This window comes from Xyrauchen texanus, chromosome 2, assembly GCF_025860055.1.
Source record: "Xyrauchen texanus isolate HMW12.3.18 chromosome 2, RBS_HiC_50CHRs, whole genome shotgun sequence".
Classification (NCBI taxonomy): Eukaryota; Metazoa; Chordata; class Actinopteri; order Cypriniformes; family Catostomidae; genus Xyrauchen; species Xyrauchen texanus.
The window spans coordinates 30,355,454-30,369,893 of record NC_068277.1 but is presented as its reverse complement, the minus strand read 5'-3'; positions in this window follow the sequence as shown (position 1 = coordinate 30,369,893).

Below are 14,440 nucleotides of genomic sequence, written 5' to 3'. Positions count from 1 at the left end.
CCAAGGTCCTCTAGAAAGACCCCTAGTGTTACTTCATTCGACAAAACGTCTCATTCCCTCCATCAGGGAATGGGGTTACAATAGTAACCTAGACGATTTATAGTAAAAAAAAGATTTACATTTTGATCTGTTTCTCACCCAAAGTGATTGCATCGCTTTTGAGTTGTATGGATAACTTTTAAGCTGCCTTAATGTGATTTTTGGGGCTTGAAATATCTGGTCACCATTTATTTGCATTGTATGAATTTACAGAGCTGAGATATTCTACAAAAAATCTTAGTTTGTGTTCTGCAGATAAAGAAAGACCTGCACAACTGGGATTGTATGACAGTGAGCAAATTATGAGAGAATTTGAATTTTTGGGTGAACTAAGCCTTTAATTAAATATTTGCTGATGTGTTTTCCACTTAGAGTACTTTCTAACATTAAACACATTATATGCTGTGTGCAACATTATATTCATACCACATAATTTCAATGTGCTCAGTTCTCTGCTTTGAAACAAGGACAGGCTGCCCCTAAGTCAAGTTACTTATTCACCCTATCTCTTCAGAAACAATCCAGACAGCCTCTGGAGATCCCCATCATTCTTTCCAAACAGTCACAAAGGGCTTCTGTCCCTGCCGAGAGCATTCCTCTGTCTGCAAACTAAACATTATCATCAGGGTAAGTGTTGATGATTTACCTGAGAGCAGCTCAAATACTGTAGCATTATCCACAATTCCTCCCTAAACTAAAAATAGCCATACATTCGGTGAGAGCCATTTTATTAGCAAGAAAAAACCCTGAAAATTAAGCACAAATCAAAGTGTTTCTGTTTACTGCTGATCTGCCAGAGCACTGCCCAAACACAGTCATGGAAAAAGATTTGTATTGAGCATTCCTCAGCCCCTGATAGCTCTTCTGTAGTTTGGAAGTGGAACGGTCGAGGGCAGTAAGGACTAATTCAGGCACACGCCTCTTTCTTTCTCTCAGTCCAAAATCAATACCTCACCCTAATGTTTACAGGGGCACGTGTGTCAGGCCACGTACCACATTCCTCACCTTGTTCTCACGGTGCTCAACATGCCATAACAAAAATGCCATGAGAACACACACACATATTCTCCCTCTCACCCACACTCTCTATTTCTCTCCCTCACACACTGAGAAGTACATTTCAAGAAAATCCCCATAGGATTTGCCATGATACAGTCATCCTGCATATATTTATTCACACAACACTTTTTGTCAGGTTTGCCATTTTCTGCTAGTTTCTACATCTGCCTCCTCTCTTTTGAAGTCCCACATACAGTGTTACTTAATGAGCATCTTAATGAGAAGAGTTGAGGCAATGAAATTTGTTGTAACAATGGGGTAAACCAGGGCTACTCAACTTCGGAAAGGTCATGGGACGTAAACTGGATCCCTGCACCCTCGAGGGCTGCACTCTTAATTTTTTATGAATAAAAGTTAGCATATTTATATGTCTATATATAATAGAAATATATATATGCTAACTTTTTATAATAAGAATTTTGGGATGTTAGTAAAACAAACACAAAATCCACCTCTTATATATATATACATATATATATATATATATATATATATATATATATATATATATATATATATACAGTTTATCCGGAAAGTATTCACAGCGCTTCACTTTTTCCACATTTTGTTATGTTACAGCCTTATTCCAAAATTTATTAAATTAATTATTTACCACAAAATTCTACAAACAATTACCCCATAGTGACAACATGAAAATATTCACAGCCTTTGCCATGACACTCAAAAATGAGCTCATGTGCATCCTGTTCCACTGATCATCCTTGAGATGTTTCTACAACTTGATTGGAGTCCACCTGTGGTAAATTCAGTTGATTGGACATGATTTGGAAAGGCGCACACCTGTCTATATTAGGTCCCACAGTTAAAAGTGCATGTCAGAGCACAAACCAAGCCATGAAGTCCAATGAATTGTCTGTAGACCTCCGAGACAGGATTGCATCGAGGCAAAGATCTGGGGAAGGGTACAGAAAGCATTAAAGATCCCAATGAGCACAGTGACCTCCATCATCTGTAAATGGAAGAAGTTTGGAACCACCAGGACTCTTCCTAGAGCTGGCCGCCCGGCCAAACTGTGCGATCGGGGCAGAAGGGCCTTAGTCAGGGAGGTGACCAAGAACCCGATGGTCAATCTGACAGAGCACCAGCCTTTCTCTGTGGAGAGAGGAGAACCTTCCAGAAGAACAAATTTCTCTGCAGCACTCCACCAATCAGGTAGAAGCCACTCCTCAGTAAAAGGCACATGAAAGCCCATCTGGAGTTTGCCAAAGGCCATCTGAAGGACTCTCAGACCATGAGAAACAAAATTCTCTAGTCTGATGAAACAAAGATTGAACTCTTTGGCCTGAATGGCAAGCATCATGTCTGGAGGAAACCAGGCACCACTCATCACGTGGCCAATACCATCCTTACAGTGAAGCATGGTGGTGGTAGCATCATGCTGTGGAGAGGTTTTTCAGCGGCAGGAACTAGGAGACTAGTCAGGAACGAGGGAAAGATGAATGCAGCAATGTACAGAGACATCCTTGATGAAAACCTGCTCCAGAGTGCTCTGGACCTCAGATTGGGGCGAAGGTTCATCTTCCAACAGGACAACGACCCTAAGCACACAGCCAAGATAACAAAGGAGTGGCTACGGGACAACTCTGTGAATGTCATTGTGTGGCCCAGCCAGAGCCCAGACTTGAACCTGATTGAACATCTCTGGAGAGATCTGAAAATGGCTGTGCACCGACGCTCCCATCCAACCTGAAGGAATTTGAGAGATCCTGCAAAGAAGAATGGGATCAACTGCCCAACAATAGGTGTGCCAAGCTTGTAGCATCATACACAAAAAGACTTAAGGCTGTAATTGGTGCCAAAGGTGCTTCAACAAAGTATTGAGCAAAGGCTGTGAATACTTAATACATTTGCAAAGATTTCAAACAAACTTCTTTCACGTTGTCATTATATATATATATATATATATATATATATATATATATATATATATATATATATATATATATATATATATATATAAATATTTATTTGAAAACTGTATTTTGTGTTTACCCAGATTACCTTTGTTTTATTTTATATCTCATTATAAACCAGATGGGCTGGTTTGAGTATTTCAGTAACTGCTGATCTCCTGGGATTTTCACACACAACAGTCTCTAGAATTTACTCTGAATGGTGCCAAAGACAAAAAACATCAGGTGAGTGGCAGTTCTGTGGATGGAAATGCCTTATTGGAGACTGGTTTGAAATGACAAATTCTACAGTAACTCAGATAACCACTCTATACAATTGTGCTGAGAAGAATTGCATCTCAGAATGCTATTCTGAGATGAGGGCTGGTGCTGTTTTGGCAGCCTACACAATATTAGCAGGTTGTTTTAATGTTGTGGCTGATCGGTGTATATATATATATATATATATATATATATATATATAAATAAGCTAAATATGACAACTAAAACATAGAACAGATCAAGTATAATAAAACAATGAACAAGAGTAAATGAACGCAGACTGAAAGACTGATGAAAACATTAAAATGGCATTAAGACAAATTAACAATGGAATAAATTAAATACATTTTTATTGAAAGCTAAATGCTCATTAAAACAAATGCTCTAGCAACATATAGCATTCTAAAAAAAATTATACACACATATGAGAGCTTTATACCGATTTTCTGACCACAGAATTTACTGGAAAACATGACAGATAATTTGTTCTCAAGAAATCTTTAGTAAACATATGAGAATCCAGCAAAACTTTTGACTGAAAGTTAAAATGGATATTGTTTATTGAAGCACTGACATGACATATTCAGCAGATCTCGCATGATTGAACAGGAATGTGCTCATATTAATTTCTAAACACAAATGCTGCATTTTGATTTTGCATGCCTTGATGAGTACAAATTAAGAATTTACTTTTGATGTAGAATTTCTATCATAAAACTGTGGTCTAATATTGAAGCTGGAAACCTGGAGAATTTCCAATGATAATGCAAAGATAAAATAAGAATTTTAAATATAATAGAAGGACATATCTTCTTCTTGGACAGATATGGCAGAAGTAAGAGTAATATGGACAGTATGCTATTCTGAATTTAGCAACAGTCTTTGACAGTGTAGGGGTCCCCTGGTGAATCGGGGAACTTACACACTTTGCCTATATTATGTATGTTGAGGACCGGCACTGCATATGCCTTCAGAAGACTTGGTACATCACTCACAAGTTGCATGGACTAACTTTTGCCAAATTGACATGCTTTATTAAGCATTTAAGTGAGTCAGTACATGTACTACCATAGTATTAAATGCAGCCAACAGGACATTAATTAAATTTTTACCTTTTGTGTTCTGTAGAAGAAAGAAAGACATTTGGGTTTGGATTGACATGATGATTAGGAAAAGATGCTTTTGTCTTTAATTGACTTGATCGTGGAGGTAGACATAACAGAAGAAGGCAAGAGAAGGTTTTGGAATCAGGTCAAGATGTAGGCCAGAATCAGATCTATCTCCCTGTGAGCACAACAGCTCCTTTCTTTGCATCATGAGCACAACCCACTGGGCCACAGCTCTGACAACTCTAGGCCAGTAACATTTAATTTTTGAATCTCAATTTTCTGTACCACACCTCTTACATAATCTCCCAAATTAATCATAATCCCTTTTAATTAGTTTCTTCATATTTCGCTGTCTTCTGCTTAATTCTCTTTTACTCCTCCTCATGTCACTCTATCCAGACTGTATCTGCAGTACAGCAAAACTACAGAACTGTAGGAGGTATTTTCATCCTGTATCTTCTATCTGTCGTGCAAGCTGCACATTGCCTTTTTTATTTTTAATATTTCTCCACAGTTCACCCTATTTTATTAGCTTCTCATCTTCCTCTACCTCCTTGCCCATCTTTTACTCTCTCTCTCTCTCTCTCTCTCTCTCAAAGTAATTCTCACCTCCAGCAGCAGAGCGGCTGACTCACCCAATGCCTCATTAAGCTCCAGCCAAATCTGAGAGATTAAACTAGAACAGATGATGAGAGAGGGAGAACAAAAGGGATGGAGGGATGAATTGACAGTGGGAGCCCGGCAGTACCTTGCACATTTAGTGACAAACTGGAGGTCACACAGGTTGCCATAAAACACAGTGGTATATTCTGTGAGCCAACCTAATTTTTTCGCCTGGCTCAGCTAAAGGTGCAGAGCCGCTACAGAGAAATGGTTGTCTAGACAATATCCTTCTCACTGTCGTACTGTCTTCTGTCGCTCTCCCCCTCAGATTTTGAAAAGGTCATCTAATGAGGATAAGCTGCAAGACAGAAATTCTGACAAATATCATGAACTCTTAGAAAACGGAATTGTTGGCAGAAATGTCTTTTGCTTTCTATAAGAAATGGTTAAGATTTCAGTTTCAGGTATTTGGCAAAGTTTTTTTATATAAAAACAAAATGCTGAACCATCAGCATTAGATCAAAATAGTAGAGGATACAAACATTGTTAATACATGTTGATAATGTGTACATTTTTGTGAGGAAATTTGATTCTGGAATGTCTAATAAATTATATAAAAAATGTGAATTTTAAATACTGTTGTCTGTTTTCATAGGAGCTGGCGTGCGAACCGCTCATTCAGGTTTTGTGCTGAGGAGCCGAGAGAAGGTCCCGGCCATTTCAGCTGGTAGTCCAGCATTTTTGCAGGAGGGACACAATGTCTCATTTCCTCCATCAGAGAAGGGAGGTTACGAAATTAACCAGGACATTCCCTATCTGTCACTCACTCGATGTTGTGTGGATGTAGTGAGCCTAGGGGTACCTATACGAAATGCCACAATTAGCTGAACTGTGTTACGTGAACTGAAGGTGCGAGAATTGCTCGTAGCCAGTGCATCAGGCTGACAAGTAACCTCCCCCAGCACTGTTATGAGCATCGAATGGCCCTTCGGGGACAAGTCAACTGCCCAAAAAATAGGGACAGGCTAGCCTGTTTCCCTCTTTTTTTCTCTCCCCAAAAAAGAGTGAAATTTGTCAACTGATTGGGACCACCAGTGTCTATGCCGGGGGTGTCACTCCCAATGGGAAGACACTGCAGACACCACACCCCACCCAGAGAGGGGGGGGGGGGGGGTTATTTTGGCCTCTGCCCCAGGAAGACGCAGTTTACCAACAGGGAAACGATTTAGCGGAAGATATACGTTGCATGGGGTCACCTATGGGGAACAACACATACAGAGCACCTACCCCAGTACAGGCCATAGTTAGCACATGTACTGAGCCGGCAGTGAGATTCCATATGCTGATATGCCATCGCTATGGTTTCAATGTCAGCGCTTCCTTTCCGCATAGCCCGGTCGGGGTCTCAAGATCACGTGAGAGTAGCCTTGACCGAACTCTAGGCTTGTTTTGCTGACAGAGAACGCTTGCAGGTCTCCTACTCTCAAGATGGAATTGAGTGCAGTCTGGAGGGCAATTTTTAAAGAGAGTGCCTTTAGCTCAGCTGACTCCTAGGGCTAAAAGGGAGGGAATGAAGCACGGTCTGAAGGGATTCAACCTCCTGGCACCTCTCAGGAACCTGATGATCAGGTCATGCTTCCCTAAGGACTTACTGTCCACTGTGTCATGGTGTGCCACTAAAGCGGCTACATACACCTGCAAGGTGGAGGGGGACAGCCACCCCCTCCAACCTCTCCTGCAGGAAGGAAAGCACCGATCCGACTGCACATGTCTGGGGGTCTTTGCATTGGGAAGAACACCACTTAGTGAACAGAAGCCACTTAAAGGCATACAGGTGCCTCATAGAGGGAGCCCTTGCCTGGGTGAACGTTTCTACCACAGCGGGAGGTAGGTCACTTAGCACTCTTCTGCGTCCTATCCAGGGGCCAGACATGGAGAATCCAGAGGTCTGGTCATGGGTGCCAGATGATGCCCAGTCTCTGAGAAAGAAGGTCCTTCCTCAGGGGAATTCGCCAGGGGGGGTGTTGAGAACTAAGTCTGGGTGGCCCATTAGGGTGCTACTAGGACAACCTGATCCTCTTCCTCCCTGACTCGAAGCCCTAGTCGGCTGAGGTGTGTGAGCACCAGGTCCCTGTACGCACACAACACATCCTGAGAGTGAGCTAGGATTAGCTAGTCATCGAGGTAGTTCAGGATGCGAATGCCCACTTCCCTTAATGGGCCATGGTCTGCCTCTGCGACCTTCGTGAAGATGCGAGGGGACAGGGACAGGCCGAAAGGGTGGACCTTGTACTGGTCGAACGCAAACCACAGGAAGGATCTGTGTCGAGGTAGAATCGACACGTGGAAGTACGTGTCCATCAGGTCCACCGGCGCGAACCAATCTTGATGCTGTACGCATGCTAAATGCATTTTTTGTGTCAGCATCTTGAACGGGAGTCTGTGTAAAGCCCGGTTCAGTACTCGCAGGTCCAAGATTGGCTGCAAACCACCGCCTTTCTTCGGTACAATGTAATAGGGGCTGAAAAACCCCTTCTTCATCTCAGCCAGAGGGACAGGCTCTATCGCACCCTTCCGTAACAGGGTAGCGATTTCTGCCTGCAATGTATTAGCGTTCTCGCTATTCACCAAGGTGAAGTGGATGCCACAGAACCTGGGCGGATGCCTGGTGAACTGAATCGCGTTGCCAAGTCCGGTCCGGGTCAGCCATCATGATGTGTTGGAGAGTGCACCCGGAGCACCCGCAGCACCCCTATAAATTCCTTACAATAACATGTTAAAAAATTGTATTACAACGCAATTAATAATGTCAGTGGACCATAATAAGGAATATTACTATCAACAAAACAATTCACGCTTGAAGTATCACCTGTTTTCAGAAGGGGGCAGTAAGCAAAAAGCTGTATTGACAATGCATCGCTGTACAGACAACAAACCACACTCAGGATTGCTTGACACTATTGACAGCACAACATGAGGATGGGTGTGTTCTTGTGTGTAAACGCAGCTGTATGCAGTGCAATTTACGACTAAAGGGATCTCAAGACATGTTTTCAATCAACGTTTAACTTAACACAGCAACCTGAAAACTATGTGTTTATGACGCAACACAAACAAAGTAATACGTTTCAAAAGCATCCGTCTGTTGCATGTGTACATTGACGCATCCTTATAAAAGTCCTTATAAAAATCTACCACAGACAGATTGTCAAATTGATAGGCTTATGTTAAGAGATATGGATATAAACAATATATTGCCTTCTAAAGACACGTTTTGTATCATCTAATCAATGTTTTACTCATCAGCCACAATTATGTAATGCATTTTAAGTATCAGAATTATTGTATTTATAATATTTTTTTTTATATTTATAATGATTTCAATATAACTATTTATAATTATTTAATCAATATATATTGAATTATTGTTACATGAGGGCCTTTCTCACCAAATATTTATACTGTATATGCGTTTAAATGCAATTAATTTATTGACATTTCATTGAATTAATTCAATTAAAAAATGTAATTGATTAACAGCCCTAGTTCAAACACAGCTTTATGGAGTGCAACTCTGAAGACAGGTCTTGAGACCTATTTTCCTAAGTTTTAAACTGCATTTAACTTGACACAGCATCATAAAATGCTGTGTATATGACACAACGCAGTCAAAATGAGATGCTTAAAAAGCTTCTGTCTGATGAATGTGTACATACACTCACCTAAAGGATTATTAGGAACACCATACTAATACTGTGTTTGACCCCCTTTTGCCTTCAGAACTGCCTTAATTCTACGTGGCATTGATTCAACAAGGTGCTGAAAGCATTCTTTAGAAATGTTGGCCCATATTGATAGGATAGCATCTTGCAGTTGATGGAGATTTGTGGGATGCACATCCAGGGCACTAGCTCCCGTTCCACCACATCCCAAAGATGCTCTATTGGGTTGAGATCTGGTGACTGTGGGGGCCATTTTAGTACAATGAACTCATTGTCATGTTCAAGAAACCAATTTGAAATGATTCGAGCTTTGTGACATGGTGCATTATCCTGCTGGAAGTAGCCATCAGAGGATGGGTACATGGTGGCCATAAAGGGATGGACATGGTCAGAAACAATGCTCAGGTAGGCCGTGGCATTTAAACGATGCCCAATTGGCACTAAGGGGCCTAAAGTGTGCCAAGAAAACATCCCCCACACCATTACACCACCACCACCAGCCTGCACAGTGGTAACAAGGCATGATGGATCCATGTTCTCATTCTGTTTACGCCAAATTCTGACTCTACCATCTGAATGTCTCAACAGAAATCGAGACTCATCAGACCAGGCAACATTTTTCCAGTCTTCAACTGTCCAGTTTTGGTGAGCTCTTGCAAATTGTAGCCTCTTTTTCCTATTTGTAGTGGAGATGAGTGGTACCGGTGGGGTCTTCTGCTGTTGTAGCCCATCCGCCTCAAGGTTGTGCGTGTTGTGGCTTCACAAATGCTTTGCTGCATACCTCGATTGTAACGAGTGGTTATTTCAGGCAAAGTTGCTCTTCTATCAGCTTGAATCAGTCGGCCCATTCTCCTCTGACCTCTAGCATCAACAAGGCATTTTAAGCCCACAGGACTGCCGCATACTGGATGTTTTTCCTTTTCACACCATTCTTTGTAAACCCTAGAAATGGTTGTGCGTGAAAATCCCAGTAACTGAGCAGATTGTGAAATACTCAGACCGGCCCGTCTGGCACCAACAACCATTTTGCTTAAATCACCTTTCTTTCCCATTCTGACATTCAGTTTGGAGTTCAGGAGATAGTCTTGACCAGGACCACACCCCTAAATGCATTGAAGCAACTGCTATGTGATTGGTTGATTAGATAATTGCATTAATGAGAAATTGAACAGGTGTTCCTAATAATCCTTTAGGTGAGTGTAGATGCATCATTAGAAAAGATTATAATAAGTCTAACTCAGACAAATTGCAGAATTCAATCGACAATATATATATCTTTTTTTTTTTTCAATTGACATTATATAGCCCTATATAAAATTTAATTTACCTACTTATATTGGAAATTCATCATCCAGACATCTATTTGATGTGTGTGATTACATCTGGAAGATATATTTTTTATGTTGTTTGCTCATCTGTAATACATATATAAGGCGTATCTCAATAAGTATGTCTCAGATTTCAATAAGACATTCAGCAGACCTCTTCGAGACTTTTATGATTTAGAATGTTAGTAAATCTGATCTTTTTAAGATGTTTAGCAGATGTAAAGTAAATTGTAAAAATATCTAAAACATACAACTCTGAGGTTTATGTGTCTGGGTACTATCTAAGAAGAATTTCAAAAGAAATTTGTCACTGAACCCTCATCGCCTACCTACTTTTTCTCCCCCATTTTAAATTTTCTATGTTTGCTGTTTTGCCCTCTATTTCATAATAGAGGCATGTGCAATAACATAATTAGCTTGCTGTAGTCCAGGGCTGAGTGCAAGTGCTGAGAGTATCTCCAGATCCTTAATAAGCCTGGCCGATGAGTCATCAGCAGAGAGAGAGAGAGAGAGAGAGAGAGAGAGAGAGAGAAAGAGATACATACAGTATATGACATACTACTCTCAGGCACAGATTTACTGCTTCAAATCATCTTAATATCGCTGTCAGAACAAATAGGGGAATCTCAAATTTATGTATGAGTGCTGTATTCACTGAACATTCGTCTATCATAACTCTAATAGTACATAATCAGGTACCTGTTGACTGTGTTGGTACCTTCAAAGACATGTCACTGTTATTTTTACAATTAATTGACAATCAAGAATGATTTGCTAGCCCACATAATACTAGGCTCACAGATCTACCCACATAAATATACCTGCACTGTGACACCACCACTGGCACATGACCTTATAATTTGACACTAAGTGGGAAGATGAACCCTATAATCCCCTTCCCAAAATAGCAAAATAGCAATGGCAGATACAGAGAGCCATAGCAGAAAAAAAGATAAATGTGATCAAGTTGGATAGTTAATTAATAAATGTATTGTGTTTGTCACACCATAACATTATATTAGCAAGATGACTCTGTAATTTGAAAATAAAGCATAATATTTATGTACTCAGCAGCTGCTTTCTTACCAAAGCTTGATCAGCACATGCACTCTGTGAAATTAGCACAAAATAGTATGCCAGTTTTATTATTGGGAGATGTCAAATGAAACACTTGCTCTTCTTGTTACTTGATTAATGCATATTAAAGCATGCTCCTGTGACTATCAAATCTCAAGACATGCAAGAAGCAATGGTGCCTTATGCCTTTGAAGTTAACCTGGCACTTAGAGGCGGCAAGATTTTCAGGGCATAACATCTTACATTTTGCTTTGTTCCTAACACAAAGCAACTGGCTTGGAAGTAAGACATGGAAAAAAGTGTGTAAAGTCATACAAATGTCTCGGTTACTGTTTTAACTGAGTTGGAGGGAATGAGACATTGTGTCGATGTAGTGACACTAGGGGTCGCTCTTGGGAGCCCCAAATCACCTTTGAGTAAAGGCCAATGAAAATTGGCAAATGGAATTTGCATGCCACTCCCACAGACATACGGCTATACAAGGAGAAGGAATGTCCACTCTCATTCAGGTTTTGATCTGAGGAGTCGAGACAAGGTCCCGGCCATTTCAGTGGCTAGTACAGCATTGTGGCAAGAAGGACACAACATCTCGTTCCCTGCATCATGGAACGGAGGATACGACAGTAACCGAGACGTTCCCCTTCTGTCACTCACTCGATATTGTGTGGATGTAGTGACAATAGGGGTCCCTATAGAATAATGTCACGACAGCTGTATCGTGTTACGTGAACTGCTGATGCAGGTGCAAGCAAGCTGCTTCGTGCTTAACCCTCTGGGGTCGACGGACGCGCCGGCGCGTCCTGCTGGATATTTTCCGTCATTACAGTGGAAACAACTTAAAATACTCCGTCATTTTGGGGCATACAGATAAGTGTAAGACAACATTAGAGACTATAAAGGGGCTACTTTTATTTGTGTACACTCACAATCACAACAAAACCTTGTGCTTTTGTAAAATAAAGAAAATAAAAAGGGTGAGCTTTCAGCAGTCTCCGTGTTCACGAGCATATTTCTGAAACACATCATAAAAATGAACTGAAACTCCACGAATACTTATCACACAAACATGAAACATATGTCTAAAAAAAGCTTAAGATTTCTTCTTTTAAATAAAACAATTAAAATTTAAAACAAATATTGTCCTGCAATGTAATCTGTATGAAACAAAGCGATGTACAGTTTTTACCGGTTCATCTAATTATAGATAATGTGATCACACCCACCAGCAGAGCGCGGCATTCATACGCTAATGTGCTGAGACGATCAAGGGAAATGGTGAAGGCCCCCGAAAGTGTTCAGAGGTTTGATGTAAACAATTAATTAATTTTACTGCGCGTTTGTAACGATACACAGGCGATGAAACTCCTGGATAAGAAGGAAGAGTTAACATTTTCCTCAGAAGAAGAGTGGGACTCCGATGAACGTTTGTATTTTGAAGAGAGACTTAAGCCGAGGATACAATTTCGGACAAGAAAGTGCCAATTAGACATGCTACACATCCTGAGAGCATAAATAAAACATTTTAAACTTCCCATTCAGATCAATCTCTGTGCCACCAACAGCAATGCAAATTAATTACTGAATGACAGAATCTAAATATTATTTATAAAAAAATATTGCACACTTTAAACAGATTTGCTTTGCATCCTCTGTCATTCAGTGACAACGCCTTGTTTTTTCTCAGCTGGGCATTCAGAGGCATCAATGGCCTCAAATGCCTTTCCAGAGTGATTGAAGAGAGAAGCCTTTTCTCTGTCCAGGCAGCCAGTGTCAGTCAAAACCAGAGTGTTAAAAGGAAGCAGGGAAGAGATGAGAGAAAAAAAAAAACATGTGCAGCCTCTCGTCTCTGAAGCCCGTCATCCCATCCAGGAAAGAGCTCAGAGGGCCATGAACCCAAAGTGATGACGCACGGAAGTTGTACTTGTAATCCTGCCCATGCAGAAAAATTGGGGGGGGGGGGGGAGCAAAAACAACAACAAAGAGTCATAACACTTTCCTCTGCAACCACAACTATGCCACTCTCCATCTCTCTGCCTTTCCTTAAAACACAGACACTGGGTGAAAAGTTAAGTCTGGAGAGTACATTGACAGAGCAGGGCTTTAGACTATTTTCACTCTGGTTTAGCCCTCAGTTTTATCAATCCCCTCAACAGAACAAGCAAGCAGGGTACATCAGATTACTGAGACATAAAATAAGAAGGATAGTCTTTTTGGTACATATGTCAGCAAAGCTGGAGAAATGGAAGAGAACTACTTAAGATTTGTCTCTCAGTTTCAAGTTCCTCAATATCTGATGTCCGTGAGTTATAATGGCTCTATTGGAGGCATGTTATCTGTGCAGTTATTAATATTGAGATATAATATGTAAAGGCTTAATTTATTTTACCTGTTTTGCTTGTACATTGGTTACAGTTAATGAATAGAGTGAGAGAGAAAAATAAATGTTTAAATTCAGAATTTGTATTTTATATATATATATATATATATATAATCTGTAGAATTGTCAGATGTATGTCAGCATTAGTTGCTCAAGAGGATGATCCTTCTATTGGTGAGAAAAAAATGTGGGCCAACTCTTATGCAAATTCATTTAGCAGAACCCACATATTTTCAAGACAGAAATCAGCCATGTATGATTTGATCCTTGATCCGTGATTACTTAAACTGAGCACATGAGAGTTGAGTTGTATACTGTAGATCCCTGTATTTGTAACCCGGACACACACACACAAGATGAGACAGTCACAATGTAAGTCAAAAACTGCTTTTATTGATAACAATAAAAGCAGGCAAAAGTACAAACGGGCAAATCCAGTGAAGAGTTGTTGAGGGAAGCGTAGGGTCAAAAGCCGGGGAATCAAAGACAGTAAAGGGGGCAAATCCGGGAGAGTAGTCGAGGGGAGCGAGGGTCAAAGCCGGGGTAAACAGGATCGAGAGGCGGGTAAACTAACAAAGGGAGTAGACAGGGGTACTAGGGGAACGAGGAGCTGGCAAGCTAAGGGGGTAATCAAGAGGAGTTCAAGAGGGGATCAAAACTAGACGAGACTAGCGGGGGCAAAGACACGGGAAACTAAATACAATAACCAACAACCGTGAGACGAAAGGGTAGTGATATAGACGAGTGCAGGTGGTCATAATGTTCTGGCCATTGGGAGTGGGCATGTGAGCCCGAGGAGGGAGACCTGCTACGAGCATGAGAGCTCGTAGGAGCAAAACGAGCGTGGAAGCTCGAGGGAGCAAAACGAGCGTGCAAGCTCGAGGGAGCAAAACGAGCGTGCGAGCTCGAGGGGGCGGAACGAGCGTGGAAG